The 26,593-nt window shown below is 36.3% G+C and overlaps 1 protein-coding gene and 1 non-coding gene across 2 annotated transcripts in view; one reads left to right on the plus strand and one right to left on the minus strand.

Moving 5' to 3' along the window:
* CNTN6 (contactin 6) overlaps window positions 1-26,593 on the minus strand; it is a 310,426-nt gene that overhangs the window by 206,396 nt on the left and 77,437 nt on the right.
* On the plus strand, window positions 179-280 carry LOC139031364 (U6 spliceosomal RNA). The gene has a single exon (XR_011483836.1). It is a non-coding gene; the product is annotated as a U6 spliceosomal RNA (small nuclear RNA).

Below are 26,593 nucleotides of genomic sequence, written 5' to 3' on the forward strand. Positions count from 1 at the left end.
AAAGACATCTTACAGAGATTTAAATGTTGAAGTGGCCTGGAGGTTCTATATTCACTGAGAGTTTGTTGATCTTAAATTGACTCAAGAGCATTTCTGGATTAATTGTTCTTTCTCCTTTTTATAATTTCCTCTGGATCTGAGAGAATAAGGGAGGAAATCAGAAATGCAGTGGGTCAGACTCACTTTGGCAAAATGAAGTAAAATGGTCATGATACAGAGAAGATTACCACAGAGCCTGTATAAGGGTAACACTGATGTTTTTGAGACATTCCATTTTTTTCTTCCTTTTTTAATTTAAAAAAGATATGAGAAAATACTTGGGATAATGGAAATGTTTTATATCTTGTTTTGAGTTGTGGTTTTCATGGTGACTACAAATATTAAAACTCACTGCTGCTGAACACTAGATCATTGTATTTTATTGAACATTAAATATATTTTAATCTTTAAAATGAGTGCTCTGAGAAATGCAAATAATGATTTAAACCTGGGGTTTGCAGGGTTGACTGCTTCATATATAACTAAGGTTGAGCAAATAGAGCACTAACCTTAAGCTTATTGTACTTTATATAACAGATGAAACTCTGTTGGAAAATCACGTATTTTTTAATTGAAAAATTCAGGAGAAAATGAAGGCCCAGAGACAAAACTGACTTTACAAATACTGCAACTGGAAGAAGAGCAGCACTAAAGGAAAAAGTATCCAAGAACATGCAGGGATTGCTTACCATGCACCAGATACCATATTGCCATTTCAAATTTGTTATTTCATTGATTGGTTATACCAACCCTATGAAGAACTCACTGCTAAAAATCTATTTTTATCTTGTTGAGAAGTGTAAATCTTGATAGATTATGCAACCTACCCAAGGTTACAAGGCTAAAAATGGTAAAGTTAAATCTTGAGCCTCTATTTCTGATGTCAAAATCTGTATTCTTGAAAACCAAGGCTTATTACTTCCATTCAGTCATTGTTTTGATTAAGTTAGGCTAGTTTAATTATGCATGATGAGTCATTAAATGGCAACCTGAGTCACATTGACCACTCTACTTTTAATATATAAAAATTATTTGTAACAACAACGTGGCCAAACCAGAATAATCTTTTTGATTTGGTTAAGAGACAAAATTTTAATGGTTCAATATGGCCAGCAGGTGGCAATGGTATTCCATTAAGTCAATACAGCAACTTCAGGGAAATTAATGTGCATATTACTTCATGGCAAATAGAAGGGGGAAATATGGAAACAGTGACTAATTTTATTTTCTTAGGCTCCAAAATCATTGCAGATGGTAACTGGAGCCACAAAATTAAAAGACACTTGCTCCTTGAAAGAAAAACTATGATCAACCTAGACAGCATATAAAAAAGCAGAGACATCACTTTGCAAGGTCTGAATGAAGTCAAAGTTATAGTTTTTCCAGTAGTCATGTATGGATGTGAGAGTTGGACCATAAAGAAGGCTGAGTGCTGAAGAATTGATGCTTTTGAACTGTGGTGCTGGAGACTCTTGAGAGTCTCTTGGACAGCAAGATCAAACCAGTCAATCCTAACGGAAATCAACCCTGAAAATTCATTGGAAAGGCTGACGCTGAAGCTCCGATACTTTGGCCACCAGATGTGAAGAGTCGACTCACTGAAAATGACCTCAATGCTGGGAAAGATTGAGGGCAAGAGGAGAAGAGGGCAACAGAGGATGAGATAGTTTGATGGTATCACCAACTCAGTGGACATCCTAAATTTGAACAAACTCAGGAAGATAGTGAATGACAGGAAAGCCTGGTGTGCTGCAGTTCGTGGGGCTCATAAAGAGTCAAACACGACTTAGTGACTGAGCGACAACAATGTATAAAAAAAATACAAAGCTGCAGAGAAAAGGAGAGGAGCGGCTTTCTGTGATCTCGACCCTAGATATTTATGCACTTGACCTATCAAGCATACACAGTTTTTGAGCTGTTCGCATACCTAGGCTCGTTTAATTGCATTATGCATAAGGTAAGCAGAAGAAGCAATAATGAGCACACTGAAGAGATGGTGGTTCTAAGCTATCTAAATGAGGGACGAGAAAGAAAAATAAATATTATTTGAGGGAATCCTTGAAGCTTCCTTTACAGTTGTGTTTTTGGTGTGTGCATGTGTTTATTTGCATGTATATGTATATATGCACATGTACATATGTCATTGCGGTCATGTTGTTAGTGTTGCTCATGAAACCCAACAACATGTGTGAGTCAGTGACAAAAAGGAATGTTTTTGGATTTAAGCCAAATCTTTCTACCTCTGGAAGAGTAAAGCATATTCTGAAACTAGTATGCAACAAACAAGGAACATTTGACTACACCATTGCAAATGCTGTATTTTATGATCCAGTTTCCTACAACCAGCATGCTGGACAAAGCAAAGCTTCCTGGACCAAGATATTTATTTAAGACTTTGAAAGACAGTAGTAGTTTTCCAGGAAGACAAGGTAAATATGAATATTTTAGGAAGGGGCACTAGCAACTAAAACAGGTATAGAAAAGTAAAAAAAACAGTGTCTTTGTGAAGTAAAAACACTTCGACAAAGTGAGAATTTGTAATACTTCTAAAGAAAGAATCAGAGAAAGTCTTTTGGTCATGCAAGGAATTTGGATGTTGTTATCCTGTAAGGAACTTTCAGATAAGTTTGCCCATTATGGAAATATGAGACTTCTGAAAAAATGTAGAGGAGGCCTGATCTGAAAGTATCAAAGAGAGGTGGTAGATTGAAGAATTATTTGGGACACAGACTTTATACTACTACAAAAAACTCCAACAAACTGGAAATAAAAGTGGTGCTCTGTTTATCTGCTGTTGTGATTAAAATGTGAATTGTGAAAGACAGTGGTTTTCCAAAAATCATGATTGAGTGTTAGCTTCCTTTGCTTACAGTGTATAATGTCAAAAACCATGTCCTGAAATGGTTGAAAATGATGAAGTGAAAGTAACACATATTTTTAAAAATAATAAAAGGAAGATAAAAAAAGTGATGGGTAATGACTTTTGAACTTGTATAATGTGTCATGAGTTGCATTGGGCAGACTGACCCCAGAGTCGGAGTGGTTGGGCAGGAAAAGGGAGTCTCTAGGTAGTGAATCTAGCGCCAAAGGTAACTGGCAACTTATGGCTGGAGATGGCACATGGCTGGTCTAGAGCATATATTATATATCACTGTTGTTGTTCAGTCACTAAGCCAGTTCCAACTATTTGCGACCCCGTGAACTGCAGCATGTCAGGCTTCTCTGTCCTTCACTATCTCTCTGAGCTTGCTCAAACTCATGCCCAGTGAGTGAGTGATGCCATCCAACCATCTCATTCTCTGTAGGCCCCTTCTCTTGCCCTCAATTTTTCTCAGCATCAGGGTCTTTTCCAATGAGTCAGCTCTTTGCATCATGTGGCCAAAATATTGGAGCTTCAGTTTCAGCATCAGTCCATCCAATGAATACTCAGGACTGATTTCCTTCAGGATGGAATGGTTTGATCTCCTTGCAGGCCAAGGAACCCTCAAGGGTCTTCTCCAGTGCCACAGTTCAAAAGCATCCATTTTGGGGGCCCAGCGTTCTTTATGGTCCAAATCTCATATCTATACATGACTACTGGAAAAACCATAGTTTTGATTATATGGACCTTTGTAGGCAAAGCGATGTCTCTGCTTTTTAATACACTATCTAGATTTGTCATAGCTTTTTTTTTCAAGGAACAAGCATCTTTTAATTTCGTGGCTGCAGTCACTGTCCCCTTTGATTTTGGAGTCAAAGAGAATGAAATCTGACACTGTTTCCACATTTTCCCCATCTTATATATAGTTCACGCCATCTCTCCCTCAAGCAGTACCCTCTGAGGAATATTTCTTAATGCCATTTTTCTATCTCCTATAGCTTAGATTTTGCTCTACTAGAGCTATAATCAGGAAGTTCCTGAGTCTCTAAAGTTTGTTTAAATGTTTCTCTGGAATGCTTCTATTTTGTAAATTGCCACTCTGCCTTTGTTCACGTTGTGATCTAGTTCATCACCTGTCAAACAATTCACCAGTGCATGTTCCTTAAAGCCTGTTTGCAATCCTCCAAGGATAGGGCTTCCCTTGTGGCTCAGCTGTTAAAGAATTTGCCTGCAATGTGGGAGGCTGTGTTCTATCGCTGGGCTGGGAAGATCCCCTGGAGAAGGGAAAGACTACCCACTCCAGTATTCTGGCCTAGAGAGTTCTATTGACTATATAGTCTATGGGGTCACAAAGAGTCAGGCATGACTTAGCAACTGCCACTTTTCACAAGGATAGGAAAAGCAAGGCAGTCTCAAAGGAAGAGAGGAGATACTGTGATAGTGTGAGAAGAGACACTGTGATAAAGATGAGTCTGAGTTTGTATCATAATTTTTGCCACTGGTTGTGTGGCATGTAATAAAATGTTTTAACACTCTGAAGTCCGTTTGTTTACCTGTAAAGTAATGGGTGTGTTTCCCAGGTGGTGCAGTGGGAAACAACCCACCTGCAATGCAGGGGATGCAAGAAATGTGATTCAATCCCTGGGTTCGGAAGATCCCCTGGAGGAGGAAATGGCAACCCTGTCCAGTATTCTTGAGGGGAGATTCCTATGACCAGAGGAGCCTGGTGGGCTACAGTCCATGGGGTTGCAAAGAGGCAGATATGACTGAGCACATGCATGGAAATTGATGGATAGAGCATATCCTGAGGGTCAATTTATAGCAAAGTGGCCTTCTTTGTTTTCTGTTGGCTTGCAGACATTATCATTGAATCACAGAATTCTTTCCCAGTGAGTTCAGACATAGACTCAAAAGACTTATTGCAGTCGTTGCTAATAGCAGGTACCTGCAGCTAAATGATTGGAGTTAACACAGAGGAGAGCAATGTACCAACATTTCAGGTTTAGATAATCTGAATTTCCTGGCTCTCGGAACATGAAATCATATATCCAATCCTCAAGCAAATACTAAGTGCCAGGATGTGCAAATAAGCGTGGCAGGCACTTCCAAGGATGCAGAAATTAACTGGACAAGTCCTGACCTCAGAGAACCTAGAGGTTAACAGATATGATGCTGCTAGATGGTGCTTATACATGTATTTATACTAAACAAGGTAGACAGTGATAACCTTAGTGAAGGATGTTGAGACAAGATTGTGTGTGTGTGTGTGTGTGTGTGTGTGTGTATCTTAGGGAAGAGGGAGGAAAGAGTTCATAGGAAACTGTGATTCAGATACAGTTTGTTTCTTATGACAAAGATCATATAGGTGAGGCACAAGGCTGCTTTGAAATCATTGGTGGTCGTAATAGATTCTGGTGTAATATATCAACTCTAGCTACACCTGTTTCTATGGCATTCAGTCCATGCTGAGTCTTGTCTTTTTCAGCAAATGTGTTTTCAGCCTCTTTCTCCTCATCTGTGGACATCTACATGTGAAAGGTGACGGTCCTGCCAGATCTATGATACAATAGATGATTTAACTTAAGACTATTCTAGATAGATCAGCAATCACATGTACAGAAAAACAAACAAGCAAACAAACAAAACACAGCTTTGTCCTAAGCACCAGGAAATTAGGTCATTCAAGGAAAACTGAATTTGAAGATTTTAAATAGAGAAACAGTGGCAACAATTTCCCATCAGATTTCTCAGTGGAGGCTTGGAAGTCCATTGTTCTTTAAGAGATAATTGAATGTTCCCTTTTTCTATATTTAAATTGAGAATTTTTTCACTGTATTTTGGGAAATTATTTATCTTGATCATTGACAGAATTCATTTTTCAGATTATAATGTGCAGACATTTGTTATATTTTTATTTTGGGGGGTTTTTGAAATAAGCATTTAAAAAATTTTAAATGCTTATTTAACAAAAATCTAGGTCTCAGAGACTATAGAAAAACCAAATGGAAAATGGAGTGGGAATTCTGTGTATCTCGAACTGGCATATAGCTGTGTATGTAAACACATTATGCTTTCTATAAAAGATCAAATGAAAAGTGTGCCCATGGAGAAGGACTTCTGTGCAGCAGACAAGCATTCTAATTATTTCATCTTTATTGGCTTCTATACAGCTGAAAGGAATGCAAAGCGGGGGTGAAGGTGTAGGAAAGAGAAAAAGGAAGTGTTATGTATAGATGCAACCGATGTTGGTTAACAAAAAGTGCTTTATTACACATCAGGTAGTTTTTTGGTTTTTTTTTTAAAGCTTTCTTCATTCCCAATGGAAGGCTTTCACTGTAGGGGGCAATTGGCCATAGGAGTTGATCAGTGGGAAGCCTATGAACTGTAAAAACAACAACAAAGGCTTTTACAAATCATTCTATGTGGATAAAATAGGTAAAAACCCTCACCTTGGGGGCATTTACGAGGACACACTGGCCTTACCTCTTTACCTCCTATTTCCCATAATTGGCTTCACTCCTCAACTTCTCGTTTCCTCTTAGGCAACATGAAATGGACCTTTATAGATGACAAGAGTCCTTTCATATCTGTATCTGGGCAGGGAGAATGGGGAGATATCACATCGGAAAGGGCAGCTTATCATACCGGTATCTTTCCCCCCCTGTTTATTAAAAAGAATGAGTGCAACTGAGGGACTTCTGCTGAGTGTGACAAGCACTTTACCACTGCAAAAGGGGCTCTGGCTGTAAAAGGTCTCCAGCCAACTAAATTGAGTGGCACTCCTCAACAGCCATGTTCAGGTTGTCTTTTCCAAGCAGACAGCTAAATTAGGAGTTAAGAGATGCCCGCGTAGCTTTTCATGATGTAAATCAAAGATGAAAGAACCCTAACTCGCAGGAAATGTGAAAGAAAAAAATACCTAAGCGAAAAGCAGAGTAGCTAAATGACTTGCGTTTGGATTTTATTTTGCTGATCAATCCACAGGACTTGATATTTTGGTCATTCTAAATTCATTCTAAATTAAAGATATTTTTGTGAAAATGTCCCCAAACAATCAACATGAAACAGGTCATTTTTTCTCCTAGGTAATTTTTGGAGAGTGGTTGAAATTTGTGAAACATGCGTGGAAATCAGGTTTATATTCACATTAATATCTGCAGGTATGTGATATCTTCATATATAAACATGGCTCTACAACTCTCTTTACAAAGGATAGGTAACCCTTTAGTAACATCAACCATCACTGTGGTTCAGTGCTGACACCTCTCTGGGTATAATTCAAAATGACATTTTTTACAAATTCATGGAAATAGCTTTTCTTTGTTTTGAGATTTTACCATCTTGTACTATCTTTCATTTTCTTCAATATACCTCTTACATATATGCAAAATCTTACCTTCTGTGTTAAACAATTGACATTTCCATCAAAACAGTCCATCCTGTTCTCTTTTATAGTTCTCATTATTTAGTTCAGTGCCTTGAACTTGGTACATGAATCAATAAATATTTATTAAGTGAAAGTAAGCAAGCCCTAAAATTTATTGAGATTACATCTATCTCTAGGAACTAAAAAAATAACAATGATTAAGAAAACACATTACATAGTTCATAATCTGTGCAAGGCGCTGTTTTTATTAATTTATATAGTCATAAAACTTCATGAGATATCATTATTAATATCTCAGTGTTACAGTTAAGAACAGTGAGATAGAGAGATTAAGTAATGTATTCAAGCTGATAGTGGCAGAGCAAGAATTTGAAACAATGCAGCCTTCAGGCTGTGCTCTTAATTACTATGCTATATATAGCTTTCCTAACAGACCATATTTATTGTGTAGTTGTAAGTGCTTTACATGTACTAATTCATTTGTATCGTGAATTCTATTTATAGAAACTGGCTGTATGCCAGGATGGGATATATTAGCACTTTCACTAGACTTTAGTAAACATAGGCTGAGAATTTCATACTTCTGTGGTTTTATTCTTATGCAGTGGTTATCGAAATGTGGATTGGAAAACCAAGGAGTTCCCAACTTCCTTTTTAGAGCACTTACATAGTCAGAGCTCGTTGAGATATCAAAGAAAGTGTTCTGTGGTTTTCTGTTCTTTTTCTCTTCACCTACTTTATAAAAATTTTTTTAAACACAGGATATTCTTTATGGAAGATATAAGAATCCCTGAGTGTAACAACTACAGCAAATAAATACAAAATTAAAAAAAAAAAAAGAAATCATAAAGCTGCTTCTTAAATCTGACAGTTTTAAGGAGAATTGCTGTACCTATATCCCAGTGAACTGGATCTAGTAACTACTGAACCATCTGAAATTCCTTATTGGATAAAGATTTAACAAGGATTGATTATTCCATAAATTTCAAGAATGATTTGTTACTCTCTAACTTCTTTTAATGGAATGCTGATACTTTAAGTGAATATACTTTTTTTTTTTTTTTTACCATCTCGAGTAAAGCTGCTGTTTGCTCTAATCTGTTTCAAAGTTATATTAAGGTAATGCTAAAATAAGTACTAGTTGTTCCTAATGCTATAAACACAACAAACAAATTCTTATATAGTGCTTTTAATTTTTACATTCCCATGTAATTTCCTAATTTGAATGTCTAGTGAAAAATACCAGGAATGAAAATATTCTAATAAAAAATACATAATTTCATAAGACTTGCTGTTCACACATATACTTACTTCCTAAGCTATGTAAGTTTCATTCAGGCTGCAGTTAGCTGTTTAACCATTTCCTAGGACCTCTGTGAAAGCCATGACTTTAAGATGTTTACATAGAGAGGCATCATTATACTCTAGTGAAATCAGTACATTATGGTATACTAGGTATATTACAACTAGTTCCAAATATGAGCTCTGTTTTTTTAACATGAATCTTTTGGTGTCCTTCAAATATGGTATTTCTTTTACATAAACTATATGTAACTCTCCTACACATAAACACCAGAGTTGGTAGACAGATATCCACCATTAAGTTAAAGGGTGGAATCTTTATGATATACACTAATCTCAAAGCATATTCTTCTAAAGTAAACATTAATTTTTTTGGTAATAGTCAAAGCAAATAATTAATAATAGAACTTTTAAATCTATTGTATAAACATCATCTTCCTTGAAATTTCTGGGTTAGACCTAGATTCAGTGATATACACTATCTCTTCTACCACACTTCTCCAAAATACCTTCAGCAAAATTATTTGCATTTACAGAATAGGAAAAGTGTGGTGGAAAGACTCTAAACATGACCCCCAATGACCCTGTCTTCTGGTAGGCACTACTGTATCTCCCCCTGCTCTTGAATGTAGGTTTGACCTATGACTTGCTTCTAACCAGCAGAGGGAATGAAATGTCATTTCTATAATTAGGTTCCAATTTTTCTAGAAAATTGTGTCAATTGCATAGTCATTTTGCACATTCTAACAAAGGAAGTGACTGGAGATGCCCATGTGGTAAGGAACTGAAGGCATCCTCTGTGGCTGAAGCTCTCAATCTAACAATGTTCAATAAACTGAGTTCTGTCAATACTCATATGACTTTGGAAGCATATTCCTTCCCAGTTGGGTTTTCAGATAAAAACTCAGTGATGGATGATACCTTATTTGCCACTTTCAAATGAGTTCTGGAAGCAAAGAACCCAGATGAGCTGTAGCAAGACTGCTGAACCACAGATTTGTGACATAATTGATGTTGCTGTTTTAAGCCTGTAAGATTATGGTATTATTACACCATAATGTTATTATACCAGTGTTATAATGCAGCATCAGAAAATTAATGTAGTGACTCAAACAACTGTTTTCTTTGAACCCAGAAACATAGTTAGGGCTTTGATTTTAAGAGGTACTGATCTTATTACAAATTTAAAAATAAATAAATAATATGAAAATATGGGAGTGAGTCTAGAATGCCTAGAAAATAAGTGACACTGAGGATTACAAAATATGTCATCCAGTTGTATACAGTATAATAAGAATACTGGCCCTGTGGGATAGGGCCAGTAATTATTTCATACTTAGCTAATGCTAAAGGAAAAAATATAATCGTGACCAAGAGCCTGGTTATACCAGCTTTTTAGGAACCCACTTCTTTTTTAATTTAACTTTTTGCTTATATATTTTTCATACATTTAAAGCTTCCAATTGACCAATAATAAGTATTAAGTTATGATTTATCTTTGGATAAGAGAAATTGTCTTCTAATAGAAGAATTTGTCACTTTTTATCTTCAGACTCACAGCTACTTTTACCTTCTCTACATTGATTTTTATTTCATTATATTTTTTTTCTGATGATAATCTTGATATTACAATGATTATGTTTTTCTGAGAACTATAAGTTTCAATATAAATTTAGCATTATATGTTGACTTTTAAATTCTATGCCTATTTATATTAGGTGTATTTTAGGAATATTTTGTCTTGGCCTTTTAAAAAAAATCACAACTTTAGCTCACACATGAAGAGAAAAAAAGACACCATACCTGTGAAAATCATACCAATACTTTTCAGCACATTAAGTCAACAATACAATTAAAAACAAAATAAAATAATTATTTGAGACAATATATCTTATGCATTGGATGTGGACTCCTACAAAGCTGATCTTTAGTTGCATCTTATGAAAAGCTATAGAATGAATTTATCCAAGATTATTTTTAAAGGAAGAAATTAAATTGTCCATGCAACACCATTACATATGCAACAAAAAATATTCATAGATGCATGATAAACCTTTCAATTGGATTACACTTTTATAGCTATAACTGAAATATAATTTTATGCCACAAGCATCCAGGCATATTTTATCAATTTTCTGTTCTTTTACCCATATGAAATGTGTGATATATGATATAAATATACACACACTTTGTATATGAGTTACATTTTTGAAGTCTAAAACAAAAAAAAGCCAGAGAAAATGGCAAGAGAAGATGAGCAAAGGCTTGTCTTTATCTGAATGCTGTGTTTTAAACTAAGAATGAATACTTTCACTATAACCACATATTTGTTGTTCTGCACAGGCTGAATATGCTATTTTAAATTAGAAAAAGTTCAACAAGACTTGCCCAAAATGAACTATCTAGTAACTATAGTTGTATAGTGACTTTGGAAAAGAGAACAACCTGTCTTTCATGATTCACTTCTCTAGAACTCTAGAAACAAACTGTGGGAAAGTCCATTAACTGAAGCACCTCCTTGAGAATTGGAAAAGGAAGATGGTCATTGCCAGACTAACTGTGATAGGAGAAATATAATTACTAAAAGTTGATACATAGAAATGTTAAATTAGTTTTGTCTCTCTGGAATATTGGGATAAAACAATGAGTTGATTCTTTTACCTTTCCTGAACAAAGGTCTTAGAAGAATAGCTATAAATGGTAGATGAGGCATTAATAGAATGGATGAGTATTAAAATGTCTTGGAATCATTCATTATATACTGAGTGCCTCAAAAGTATAAAGCTCTGAAAAGCAGAAGAAAACAATCTTTGTGAGTGATTGCCATAAAGATAGGAGTGAGAGGTAGGTTGTCAGGGTTATGGCTCACAGTGGGCAGAAAGGGTATATTCTCTGAAATGTGCAGAAGGATACAAACTCATGGAATAAGTACACATTAAACATTCTATTCAGTAGTTTTTTTTGTAAACGTTATTACTGTTTGGATTCTTTATAAAAAATAAGCCTGACTGAGCAGAATAAAATGCTCTCAAATATCAATTTTCCACACCCATGAATAGCCTAGCTGTTTAAGTCATGAGCCATTAACATGACACAGACAGATCACAAGGATAGAGCACCTAATGTGCAAGGCACACACCTAGCAAAAAGTCAGTCACCTTGTAAATGCAAAAGTGTATAAATATAATGCCCAGAGACACACATATATCCAAACCTCAAAGCTATATGTATATATATATAATACACATATACACACACACACACACACACACATATATACATGTATATATGTATATAACACACACACACACACATATATAAAGCTTCCCAGGTTGCTGAGGGTAAAGAATCTGCCTGCCTGCAATGCAGGAGACACAAGAGACATGGGTTCGATCACTGGTTTGGGAAGATGCCCTGAAGGAGGAGATGGCAACCCACTCCAGTATTCTTGCCTGGAGAATCCCACTGACAGAGGAGCCTGGCGGGCTAGAGTCCATACGGTCGCAAAGAGTCAGACATGACAAGCAACTGAGCACACACACACACAAATTTTCTGTCTCAAAAAAATGTAGCCCAAAGTTTAGATGTTTATATTAACAGAGCACTTTAAAAAACACAAAAGAAAAATAAACGATATTTCGTGCTGTAAAAATCTGTATTTATATTGATTACTTTTTTTTTTTTTTTGTAAAACAAGATGAAGCCTCAAAGAAGCGAAGATTTGCAATGATCAATAAAACAGCTTACATGATTTGATGATGCGTGTATAATCACAATATTTGAGAAGTTAGTTCCTCCTAATATGACTTCCATATAGGAGTTGCAACTCCAAGTTTTTCTCCCCTTCTTTGGTAAGTGAGTGTGTGGGGAATGTGTTTTATTCATTGTGCATCTCTGGAGAAAATCAGGTCACCTTCAATGATCTTATCAGTCAAAGAAAATAGGACTGCTTCACAGTGCTATTAAAATGGAAGAGAATTAAAATGTATTAAAAAGCTTTCAGATGCCAGGATCAAAGGGAAAAAGGTCACAGACTAGTCAAGCATTGTTGCCTTTGCTGAAATTCATGATTTTGATTAACATGAAGTTGTAAATGGCTATAACATTGTAAGCAGTTGTAATAAAATAAAGTAGGAAACAGAGGCCAAGGACGTTACAGAAACGTAGAAGAAAGTGTCAAAAGAACACTTCTAACAAGTGGAAAAAATAAACAAGATGAGAATTATGATTATATGCTTTTCAAAATTTACTTGTGATTCACAAAATGCTTTAGCATGTACCAGGCAATTTAATCGTCACAAGTGAGATAGGTATTGTTCCCCATACTTCAAGAATATGGAGGCAAAGTTTAAGAGAGTAATAAATTTCTGCAAGTTCAAAGAACTAGCAGGCAGCAGACTACTGCTTTCTTCTAAGTCTCTAAAACAACCAACAGAACACTGTAAAATGTCCATAAATATTGTTAAAATAATCAGCCTGCACTTGTCTATTTTTCCTAATTCCAAATCTAATATCCTTTCCAATCAGTTGACTCATCCCTTAACAAGTGATGAATCTATGCAAAACCATTTCTATTTTATTTGAAACATTGCTAAAAGAAAAGTAAATAAAACATATAGTAGGAGTCCATTTTAAAAATAGGATAAACAGGAGTGGTATCTCAGGGTGACAAAGTCAAACTATCAATAGGATTGAAAAAAAATTGATTCATCTAATTTGGATGGGACTAAGAAGATTACCAAAATACTGTTACACAGTATTACAGATTACAGATTACATCTTAATTACACATAAAATAGTTGAGTACTTCTTATGTGTTAAAACAGAGAATCAGATCCTTACACCAAATTATTGTGCTTTTTTAGCCTTGATTACTATGATCGCCTGTTAGTTCTCATTCTTTTTAATCTTTCCATCTATTCACCATGGAGGAGTCAATGTAATCATATCAGGGTACAAATTTGTTCGTATCTTGGTTGATCCACTTTCCTACCCTACTTCCTCCTTCCGGCTACAAAATGTAAATGACTACATTCTTGAGGAACAAAGGAAAATCCTTTAATGAGTTATAAAAGAACCACAAAGTCCTGTTGGGATCGCCTCTCCTTGTTGCCTCATCTGCTCTTCCTCTTGTTATCATCTGCATTACTCTACTGTTGACCTTAAACTATCATGTTTCCTCCCTCCTATTTTCCTTTGTTGTATATTTTTGCTCATGTCACAAATGCTTCTTCTCTACTCTATCTAACTGATGGTCAGTTACTATTCAGATTTTAGAAAGTCAGTTCCTCAAAGTAGTCTTCTTTGGAAGTATTTGAGCACAGCACCACAAGGTTTTTGGGGAACCCTGAAGGCAGTCTTCTTTGAATTCCCCACACCAAGTGAGGTTTCCTGTCACAGTTTCTTAAAGTCATATGTCTTTTAGAGCACTAATCACAAATGTGTGAGTGTGTGTGTGTGTGTGCACACGTGTGTAAGAATCAGCCATCTCTGCACTTCAAGCTTTGTAAGGATTGGGCCGTGTTAGTTTTGCTCAGGACTTTACTTATAGCACAGAGCTTGGTGTCTTAACTCGGTTTTATTCATTGTCTTCCTCCTATTTGTTCCTCACTGATTTAGGCTTTGGGGATATTGAAATGAGCAACAGAAGGTGTGAATGGTAGAAGACATTCAACATAGTTGTTAAATGGTTGGCTGCAATTTTATAAACTCCAAAGTCCACACAAATAGTTACTAATTATACTTCCTACCACAATTATAGTCTGGAAAGAAAAAAGTGAGAGAAGGAGTTAGTGGCTGTCATTACCATTGCTCAAAGCAGAGTCACACTTATGACAGAAAACCTGACAGGAGAGTATCTGTATCTATGATAGGAAACCTGGAAAGTTATGGGGTACAGCTAAATAATTTAGTTTGGGGTACAGTACATGGGGGTGCAAGGAGTCGGACACGATTGAGTGACTGAACTGAACTGAGAGTCCATTCTAGTGCATATGGGATTCACTCTGAAAATGTGTCCTCTATACTTTTGTATTTAAAGAAACAATTCTTCTCATTGCTTCTCAGAGGGCATTCTTCAGGCTCCCATGCCAATTAAAAGACATTTAGTAAAGTGGGTGCCTCTGAAGAGATGTACAAATTTGTTAGCTTTACCTCTGGCTGTAGCTAAATGAACAGGAAATTCTTAGGGGAAAAAAATGAAGCCTTTGCAAAGCTGGATGTATTGTTTGGGTACCAGAGAAATGCCTCAAGCTGAGATTTTCAGAGAAGACCCATTTTATAAAGGGCTATATTAAATTAAGTAAGTGTTTGGAATCTCTGGGGAAAGGCACTATGGAGATATTTGAATGAACACAAAGTTAAGTAGCAGTGAATGTAGAATTTCCTATTACTAGTGTTTTTTCCAGTGGATTTTTGGAAGCCTTTTGTGAGACAGAAATATTATATGCATCAGAAAATCACAGAATATCTTAGAAAGGGATTAAGAATTCATAAGTCAATTCCATCAATTTACAAATAAACTGAAGTCTAGAGAAATAACACAATTTTTCTGGTGTCAGGGAGCCAATAGTGGCATATCTAAGATTAGAATACTGGTTTAATCCATTATTCTAGGTTCCTTCCACAAGGGAAATATTAGGAAATTGGCACTTCCAGAGATGGTTTTGCTTGTAATCCAATTTCCATGTCTTTGCAGACCCTACCAATGCATTCATTCTGTCAACAAGAAATTAAAATGAAAGTGAAAATAATATTATAAATTGAGCAGTAAACGATAATCCCAGCAGAAACTCACATGAAGATGGTGTGATAAAATGGAACAACTTTGGGTTTGGGATAGATCTGGATTCAAATCCCAATTCTGTCACATACTAGCTGTGTGAAATTGGTCAGCTGTTTACCTTCTCTTCATTAGTTTCCTCTAACAATGGGAATAATAATACCTATTTCCTTTTAGAGTTTTCTGATAGTTAAGTGAAATCACTTATGTAAAGCATTTAGCACAATATTGGGCATATGTTTGAAAACTCAATAAAAGGAGTTATTTTTTTTACTGGAGAATTCACACTCAAGACTATATGAACTGCCAGATAATATAAGAGCATTTAGCATAAGGGATGGATTTCCAAATGAAGAAGCCAGAGATGAGACAGTAATAATCAGAACTGGACTGATTAAATCCTACTGCAATGAAGTAAGATGATAATATAGATATAAATGGCAACCCACTGTAGTATTCTTGCCTGGAAAATTCCAGAGACAGATGATCCTGGCAGGCTATAGATGTGGTTGCAAAGAGTTGGATGTGACTGAGGACATACAGACATACACGTGTGCACACATGCGCACACACACACACATAACCACAGCCTTTAAATGTAGTGAGGATGCTAAACTCTTCCAGAATGAAATAGAGTATTTCTTAAAAATGTCCTTTCTTTAAGGTTTTCCTGGAAGATGTCACAGCTGGCAGAAAGGCCAGAAGGAAAACAACATCTCTAGATAGAAAGACAAGTAGGTTAAATGAGCAGTGTTACTGAGTCAGTTCAAGTGTGATATAAATAGTGCTGAATTCTGTCTCTATTTTGCAAGCAGAGACCTTAGCCTGAACCCATCTGCTTCTGGAGAAAGATCTTCCAGTAGGAAGACATGTACCTTATGTGAAATGGGCAGAGATTCCTTTCTCTGATGATGAATAGCCAAGTGAGACACTAACGGACTAGCAGACTGGAGGGCAGATGCCTCTAAATCATTTTTAAAAAGAGACAGCTTGCCTCTTGACAGGTCTGTAGATAGAAACTTGCCTTCTCTCCAAAGTGTATAAGAGTTGCTTATGGAGAAATGTGACTGTTCTTTTTGATCCTTTGGGACATAGTTCGTTCCAGATTTTAGCGTGATGCTTAATATTTCAAAAGTATGGGTTAAGGTGTGAAATACAAATCACACACATACACACACACATAAATATGAGTACTGCAGTCTGTCTCCTCTCTTCACAAGAATTCCCGAACACTGTTGGAAATGGTACACTGAAGTGGGCTTGGAGCACTGAGTTATGCAGAACCAGCAATAATAGCCATTTGTTTGCAGTGTTGAAAGCAACTTACCTAAGTTTCAGTTGCTTCATCTAAAACTTTTACTGTAAGGATTAAATGAGACACTAAGTAATCTAGAAGCTGACACATGGTAGCTTAATTATTGTTAGTTCCCTTCTTATCTTCCTCCTTCCTAACACAGTTTTCAAGTTAAAAACCTCTTTCAATTTTTAGTTGTTGTTACCAGTAGTATTTGCAGAAGCCAGTATAGTCCTGCTGTTTTGGGAGACTCTCAGAAATTAATGGAAGAGTGAACTTGGGTTCAAAAAAGTGAAAAGTACTATTTTAGGCACCCCTGAAAAAGAAGGTACATAGTTCAAAGAGAAAGAAGTGTGAAGGTTGTATAGTTACTCTTCCCAGAAGGCGTGAGGGGAGTGAGTTTGATGAGAGAAATCCTGAAATAGATGTCAGTCTCTGTGGAGAGATGATCCAGCAGGAGATGGGTAGGGGTCCCCAGGTCAGAAAACACAACAGCTGTAGTAGGTTTGGTGTGAAATCAAGGTTGAGGCTTTGCTGGAAAGCAGAGTATAGCTAATGGTTGTCTAACTTTGGGAATGATCTCAGAGTATACAGAAGTTACTCCCATTTGGAGATAGCTGCTCCCCAGTTGGCTCTTTGAATCTGGAGACATTTTTTGATTGTCTTGACTTGGATGGGTGTTGCAACTGACATCTAGTGGATAGAGGGCAAGAATACCACTAAATATTGTGTAAGACAGAGGACAGTTCCATACAGCAAGGACTTATCTGGCCCCAAATCTGATTAATTAGTGGATCAATAGGTTACGTTGAGAAACTTTGGTTTTTAAGTCAGAGGAGATTAAGTTATTTGTAGTCAAAATTTTGAAGAAAAATTTTGATGCATGGTTTTTTCCATGTCTTTCTGGCACCTATAATTGCTCCTTCATTTAAATTTAGAGTTTGATCTGTGGTCAAAATAACCCAGTTATTCACTTACTGTAATTGAGATAGAGCAAGACCCCATGTTCGTTCTCACTTTGAGTATTTGATTCAGAGCAGTAGGAAAAAGCCATCCAAAGCTCAAGGATAAAAGAAAGAAAAAGTACACATCCCAGGTAACTGAGTTTTAAGATCTGGTCCTTAGTTACACCTAAAGATACTGTCTAGCAGTGAGTGGTGTTGACTATTGCTGCTACTTCAATTGTTAGCACTGTTAACCCTAAATTTAAATGAAGAAACAATTAACAAACCAACTCTCAGTACTATTCTTACCATGATCCCACTAGTTATCATTTATTGAGCACTGTGCTAATCACTTTGCATTTCTGCATATCTATAAAAATGAATAGTGAAATGTAAAGCTCATTTGATGAACTAAATGTTAAATCTATTGTAAAGTGAAGAGACGGAGCTTGGAAAGGTATGAAAATTACCAGGAACAATTTGTCTACCTAAAGGGCAGAGATAGGGTTGGTATCCAGGTACGTCCTTCTCTAAAGCCCATGTTTTAGGTGTTAGGAACACAGCTGTATATTGAGGAAGGACTAAGGAAAGGAGAAAAGCATTGCAAAATTCCTAGGAAGTTTTCACACTATTTGATTCTCTGTGTTCCTTATGCTTGGATGATACAAGTGATATGGAAAGGGAATATTCTTAGTATTTAAGTTTCATTTTGATTATTTTGATATTCACTAAGATCTCAATCTGTATCTTCCTGAGATATCAAATTCTTGAAATCAAAAGACTCTAGAGATCAAGTGTTTTCACTCTAATAAGTTTGCAATATAAATAGATATCCTGGGTTTTAGAGTCAGTTCTACTATTTTTGATATTTCTATTGTTAAGACTACTTTATCCTTTTTTATCTACATAATGGAATGAATAACATTTTCCCTTTCTACTTCACAATTCTTTAATGATTAATTGTGATAGTAAAATTAAAGAACTTTGAATAGTATATGTGAATAAGAATATTATAAGTACCCTTTTCTAATAGAACTTAAGATGACTATAACCTATGCCATATATATATAACTTGAGAAATCTAAGAAAATACACAGAAGAGTTAAGCATTTGATAATTTATCAAATCAAAATCTTTGGTGATGTTTGGAAATTTAGAATGGTCAAGGTTTTTCAAATAAAGTGGAAAGTTTGGGGTCAATTTTCTGACTAGTTTGAGGGGGAAAATGCCTCAGCTTGTCAAGTCATCTATTTAACTAGTAAAACTCTTAAAATATATTTTAAAACTCCTAAAAATCTATTTATTTAAAGAATAATATACACCCACTTAAAAATTTAGAAAGTACAATGAAGAAATGAAATTCACTGAAATTCTACTCCTCAGAATGACTTTTCAAACTCAACTCTGAAACTTGACCATACAGCTCCTTTAAATTATTTTTAGCCTCTTTTAAATATGGTCTATGCTAAAGAAATATGAATAATTCTCATGATTATCTGCAGCATCCCTGAAGAGCTAAATATCCAGTCAAAATCTGGATCATCACATAAGCACTGAGGATTAAAGTTGGATGTGGACAGAATACAGTGAGCTGAGAGTGTTAATTCTAAATTCAATCTATGCTAAAATGCAACTTGTTACTTATCTGCCATGCTTCCTTGAGCAAGTCATTTAAGATCTACAATTTTGATTTCCTTATCTACAAAGTGGGAATAGTAACAATGCACGGGGTTTCTCTGGTGGCTTAGAGGGTAAAGAATCGGCCTGCAGTGCAGGAGATTTGGGTTTGATCCCTGGGTCGGGAAGATCCCCTGGAGATGAGAATGGCACCCCACTCCAGTATCCTTACCTAGAGAATTCCATGGACAGAGAAGCCTGGCATCTACAGTCTATGGGGTCGCAAAGAGTTCGACATGACAGAGCAACTGAACATGCATGCAAAGAAGATGTGTGAAAATGGCCTAACTTCTTCATAGCACTGTATATGTTTCTATTAGAAAGTGACATCTCTGTAGCCTTATTATAGATTGATGCCCTTCCACACCTGTTTGTACTTTTCTTTCTTTGGGTAAAAGCACTAAAAATCATGGTCAAATCAATAAGAAGTCAACTCAGAGGCATAGTGATTTAAAGCACTTTCAGTCCTTAGGTCCTGAGTGTGAAATACCACATGCCCTCATTTTAAAGCATGGAACTTGAGGAAATAGGGCCAAAGTTGGCTTTGGGGGATAGTGAAAGGTTTAAAAGAAGTTAGGGTAGTTAAGAAGGGCTGGAGACAAAAATGGCTAGGAGAGAGGATTAGTGCTCTTTCACGGGCACTGTAAGAATAACAGCCAAGACTCCCTCCACTCCCTCCACTGCTTATTTTTAACTTATATACAGAGTACATCATGTAACATGCCAGGATGGACAAGGCACAAACTGGAACCAAGATTGCCAGCTGCTGCTGCTAAGTTGCTTCATTCATGTCCAACTCTGTGCGACCCCATAGACAGCAGCCCATCAGGCTCCCCCTTCCCTGGGATTCTCCAGGCAAGAACACGAGTGGGTTGCCATTGCCTTCTCCAATGCAGGAGGGTGAAAAGTGAAAGTGAAGTCATTCAGACGTGCCCGACTCGTAGCGACCTCATGGACCGCAGCCCACCAGGCTCCTCCAGCCATGGGTTTTTCCAGGCAAGAGTACTGGAGAAATATCAATAACCTCAGATATCCAGATGACACCACTCTTATGGCGGAAAGCGAAGAACTAAAGAGCCTCTTGATGAAAGTGAAAGAGGAGAGTGAAAAAATTGGCTTAAAACTCAACATTCAAAAAACTAAGATCATGGCATCTGGTCCCATCACTTCATGGCAAATAGATGGGGAAACAGTGGAAACAGTGACAGATTTTATTTCCTTGGGCTCCAAAATCACTGTAGATGGTAACTGCAGCCATGAAATTAAAAGACGCTTGCTCCTTGGAAAAATAGCTATGACCACCAAAACAACATATTAAAAAGGAGAGAAATTACTTTGCCAACAAAGATCCGTCTAGTCAAAGCTATGGTTTTTCAAGTAGTCCTGTATGGATGTGAGAGTTGGACTATAAAGAAAGCTGAGCTCTGAAATTGATGCTTTTTAACTGTGGTGTTGGAGAAGACTCTTGAGAGTCCCTTGGACTGCAAGGGGATCCAACCAGTCCATCCTAAAGGAAATCAGTCTTGAATGTTCATTAGAAGGACTGATGCTAAAGTTGAAACTCCAATACTTTGGCCATCTGATGCAAAGTACTGACTCATTGGAAAAGACTCTTATGCTGGGCAAGGTAGAAGGTGGGAGGAGAAGGGGATAACATAGAATGAAATGGTTGGATGGCATCACCAACTCGATGGACATGAGTTTGAGCAAGCTCTAGGAGTTGGTGATAGACAGGAAGCCTGGCATGCTGCAGTCCATGGGTTCACAGAGTCGGACATGACTGAATGACTTAACTGAACTGAATATGGACTCAGAAGGCTGATTTTTAGCTCTTAAATTACTGAACCATATATACATCTGAGAGTTGGAAAAACATAAATACTAATGAAATAATGGGTAACCACATTGATGAAAGAAGAAAAACGTTACAACTTTTTTTTACAACGTATGAGAAGTTTCCATGAAGAAATATTTTATTCTTAAGTAAATAGTCAATGAAGTGGCTGGAACAAATGTGTAGGGTATAGCAAACACTGAAAAATCATGTTGGATCAGATTTCGTTGATGCTAAGTGTCACATGTGTGAGAAACCCAAGGTTTACTGATGTGGTTAAGGGTTAATCTTTCCAACAGTGAAAACAGAAAGGCTCAGAATGTACTAGATGTTATTATTCATTTTAAATCTTTCATCTCACTATTATTTTCATATAAATTTGATAAATTATAGACAGATTTCAAAATTTAAGGTCAAATCTTTAAAAATCTGATATTAAAATAATTACTAAGTACCTGATTAGCCAGCTAAAAGTGATCATCTAAATCTTTATATATATGTGTATATATATAATGTATATATGATGAGTTATCAGGCATAGAAATAGCATAATTTTAAACTCAAGCTTTCATAAAAATTCTGCAGTCAGCCAGGATATGGAAGAAGCCTAGGTGTCCATCAACAGATGAATGGATAAAAAAGTTTGGCACATATATACAATGGAACATTATCCATGCATAAAAATAAGCACATTTAAGCAATTGAACTGAGGTAGATGAGCCTAGAACCTGTTATATGGGGTGAAGTCAGAGAAAAACAAAAATCGTATGTTAATGCATACATACAAAATCTAGAAAAATGGTACTGATGAACCTATTTTCAGGGCAGGAATAGAGTTGCAGACACAGAGAACAGACTTGTGGGCACATTGTGGGAAGAAGAGGGTGGAATGAATTGGGAGAGTAGCATGAAATACGTCTATTACCATGGGTAACACATATAGCTCGTGGGATGTTGCTATATAAAGCAAGGAGCTCATCCTGGTGTTCTGTGAGGACCTAGAGGGCTGGGACAGTGGGGGTGGGTAGCAGGAATGCTCAGGAGGGCGGAGATATATGTATACATATGGCTGATTCATTTTGCTATACAGCAGAAATCAACATAACATTGTAAAGCAATGATCCTCCAATTAAAAAAAAAAAAACAACTCTGCAGTTCTTAAGAATAGTGTCAATGAAAGTCAAATGGCTGGTATTTTAGACACAAATCTAATAAAAAATAGCAAACATCACTAGTTATAAGGGATTTTATTACTTACATCATCCTAAGAATTCCTGCCTATTAAATTCTATTTTAACTTTGTTACCTTAAGAAAATATTATCATTTAAATGGTAGTTTTTTAAACAGTCCATTTGGTTCATTAATGTATGTGGCTTTTCTGCGTGTCATTTGTATTTGTCTTCCTATGGCCAGACACTTCTGTTCTTGTCTTATAAAATTATGGGCTGAATGTCTATTTGCTTAGTCCTAAAGAAGTATTGCTCATGCAGTATTAGATTCAGCTTTTCCAGAGAGAAACTGAATAATTTAAGGAAGTGAACATGAAGGTAGTCACATTTATTTGCAGACAGCCAGATTAAAGGCCTCCTGTAGGCATTGAACTATTGTATTATTGGGATCTAATGAGCCACTTTCTCCCACTGTATTAATTACTCTTGAGAAATAAACTGAGACTAAAATTACCAGATACTTTTCCTGTCACTATTTTCACATAATGTCTACTGACAAATGTAGTTATATTGTTCTCAAAATTTCTTTCAAAGTAATTGATTCTTAAAACTTGAATCAAGCTATTTCTACAGATTATTCCAATCAAGAAAAAAAAAAAAAAAACCTGTTTTGTCAGTGTTTTGGCATAGCATGCCATTTTACAAATGGAATAGCCTTAAACTGGATCTGGAGAAAATGTACCGTCCTCTAAATAGTCAGGAGTCTGTGGTAAGGGGGACATTGAAAAGTATGTATGATTGTTTGAATTTTACTCTATTTCAAAAACATAATTTCTGTTGAATTGAGAACCAGAGTAATTGAACTACCTGAGGAAGAAAACTACAAGAATGGAATATGCACTTTGACCAAGATTTCCTCAAAGAGGATGATGTATCACACAGCAAATCCATGAAAATTGGCAGGTGTAATATACCTGCTTTGCTCAAGGATCCCAGAAGCACATAATGGATATTCCTTTGGGTCGGAGTGTGATGAATATTGAGCATATCACAACCCACACTCTGCCTACAGTCCTGTTCAGATTTATCGTTAGCATAAAACCGCCTTTAGGAATGCAACACCAGTCTATATATTTAAGTCAAGTGACATCTTTGCAAATTCTAATAGAGATGGTCCAATTTAGAAATGCTGAAAACCATATTTTTATGCAATGCTTACTGATAAAGGTAGCTGTGTGATTATCAAATCTTTTTCAAAAGTAACTCACCTTCAAACCCTAAGTGAAATTGTTTTCTAAGACTGATAACAGTGTAGAAAAACACTGTTTTGTCAGCATTGGAAGGAAATGATTTTATGCAGACAAAATATTCTTTGGGCAATGTAGGCCCATACTAGAAAGGAATGTGGGAAATTTGTGTTTTTAACTTGAAGTCTTTGAAGAAGAGGCTCAAGTTTTCTATGAAGATGAGGGCATCATGTATTTTTATTTTCATTTAGTGTGATTAGTTGCTCAGTTGCGTCCAACTTTTTGTGACCCCATTCTTCAGGCAAGAATACTGGTGCGGGTTGCCATGCCATTCTCCAGGGGATCTTCTCAACCCAGGGATGGAATCCAGGTCTCCGCATTGGAGGTGGATTCTCTACCGTCTGAGCCACCGTTTTAAGGGGTACCTTAATAGTGACTTTCTAGGCAGTGCTAATGGTAAAGAACCTGACTGCCAATGCAGGAGACACAAGAGACACAGGTTCAATCCCTGAGCCAGGAAGATCCCTTGGTGGAGAGCATGGTAACCCACTACAGTATTCTCGCCTGGAGAATCCCGTGGACAGAGGAGCCTGAAAGACCATATTCCATGGGGTCGGAAAGAGTCAAACACAGCTGAAGCAACTCAGTACACATCCACAATAGTTGTGCCACAAATTGAAAATAGCATAGGGGGATTAATATATAATTTTTTCTACCTAAAACTCTCCTGAGACTTAAAATCAAACTCATTACCATGACCAGCAAAACACTATACAATCTGACTCTTGTCAATCCCTTTCATCTCAATTTGTCCATTACATGAGAGCCATGATTTGTTCTTAGACTCCCACAGATACCAAAATTATCCCTCACTCAGAGCCTCTGCACTTGTTGTTCAAGTGCCTAGAACACTTCTCCACATCTTTCTATGGCTGGCTTTTTCCATTACTCCCACCTCAAATCATTCACTTCCATGTAAGGACCATTCCTTAGGACCCTATGAAGGGTGTCAGCACCTAGTCCTATCAGTGGCCCTACTCTCATCAACCTTTTTTATTTTTTTTCAATTATCTTAAATGCACTTTTACTGTCTGAATTAACATTTATTACTTGTCCATTTTCTTTCTACATTTAGTAGAATAGAGGCTCTATGTAGACTAAGCTATTTCCAGTTGTATGTATGACTGCATCTTTCCTACCTAGAACACTGCCTAGTGCACAGTAAGAACTCAAAAAAATTTGAAAATAAATGAATAGTTGGCTGACCTCTCAAAGTAAGCCCCTAAGATCACTTAAATGTAATCCAATATTCAAAAACACTTTTAGAATCTTGTTGGATATTATTAGAATCTACTTTTAGGGATAAGTGGTTTAATTACAACATGTAATTTGGTCTCAGATAGGTACTTTTTTCTTTTAAAACAAATCATAGAACTTCCCTGGTGATCCAGTAGTTAAGAGGGGGCATTTTTACTGAAGGGAGCATGGGTTTGCTCCCTGGTCAGGGAACTAGGACCCCACATGCCATGCGGCATGGCCAAAATATTTTTTTAATTTAAAAAATAAATAAATCATGATATAAAATGAACACGTGAATCTAATCCTAATTTGCAAAGCTAACTAATACAGTTTGCTTAGACACACAGTCTACACAGGCATAATTTTAGCACTGTTAGTTGCACAAGTTGGAGAAGGTAATGGCAACCCACTCCAGTACTCTTGCCTGGAAAATCCTTTGGACAGAGGAGCCTGGGAGGCTGCAGCCCATGGGGTCGCAAAGTTGCAGAAGAAGCATATTAAACACACGGCCAATGTTATTTTAATATTATTGGGTAGCAGATACCCAGTGACATTGTGTTATAAATAATCTAAACATTTAAAATCTTTTATGCTGTAGTTTACCTCAGGATATATTTGCTCATTCCTTTTCCAGTTTGAGGGTCATCGTTCAAGTAAATCCTCGATAACTCTGCTCGATTTTTATAGTGGCCTCCTAAGACTTCTCCCTATTTAAAGGCATCCGCTACATCCTTTCTGAGGCATAGCTTATTGACATCAACTCCTGTGCAGACAAACCTTCATAAGGCACAGCTTTTTGTCATTACTCTGTGTCAAGACCTTCACAGATCCCATTTCCTATGAAGTTCAAACTGTCTAATCAAGCATTCAAATTCAATTTCCTTTAACAAATATTGAAAGTTCTCCAATTAATTCCATCTCACCTGTGTCATGAGCCATGTCTTTCTTTACTCTCCTTCATGTATCCTTCCTTTAATTCAGACTGTACTACTAGTGAGACCTCTGCATTTTTGTTTTTAAATTCCTAAGTCTCTCCTCATCTGATTGTTTTCATCTGCATTGTCTTTCTTGAGATTGATTTCTTCCTAAATGAAAGTAAATCCAATGTTTCTCAGCTGTTTCTCCAATGTGACCTCCACTCTGAATAAACCTCCAAGCAGCCAAAATTCCCCTTTATCCTTAACTCTTAAGAGGACTTTTATCATTTCCACACACTTCACTTAAAAGAGATCATTTTCTCAAGTATACAGTTATTCTGAGAAATATACATTTGTCCTTGCTGAAAGTAAGGTAATAATCATGGACTGCCTAGTTGTAAATGGAAAAGAAAGACTAACCTTTAATATTTGATTAGTTATACATTATATTTAGTGCTTTCTAGTTTATATGAAACACGTGCAGTGTTTCATTTGAGTTTGAAACTAGGCAAATGAAAGATTATTACCTTTATTCTATCAGTGGAGAAATCAGAAGTATAGGACTGGCAAGGACCATGTGACTAAGCAGTGTCAGAGTTTATGATGAGAATCCAATACTCAGATGAAATGTTTGCTTAGTATTTATTCAAGACTTTCGTTCTTGACATAAAGTTAAATTTACATAGCACTTGGTTTTTTCAAATTGCTGTCCATTATGTACAAAGGCTAGCTTCTGCTCAGAGTGTAGTATGACAGAAAGAGAGTTTCCCAAATTTTATGACAAATAAAAAAAATAGTAGCTATAAATATATAAACCAATATATAAAATGCACATAAAAATT

This window comes from Odocoileus virginianus, chromosome 26, assembly GCF_023699985.2.
Source record: "Odocoileus virginianus isolate 20LAN1187 ecotype Illinois chromosome 26, Ovbor_1.2, whole genome shotgun sequence".
In the NCBI taxonomy this organism is placed as follows: Eukaryota; Metazoa; Chordata; class Mammalia; order Artiodactyla; family Cervidae; genus Odocoileus; species Odocoileus virginianus.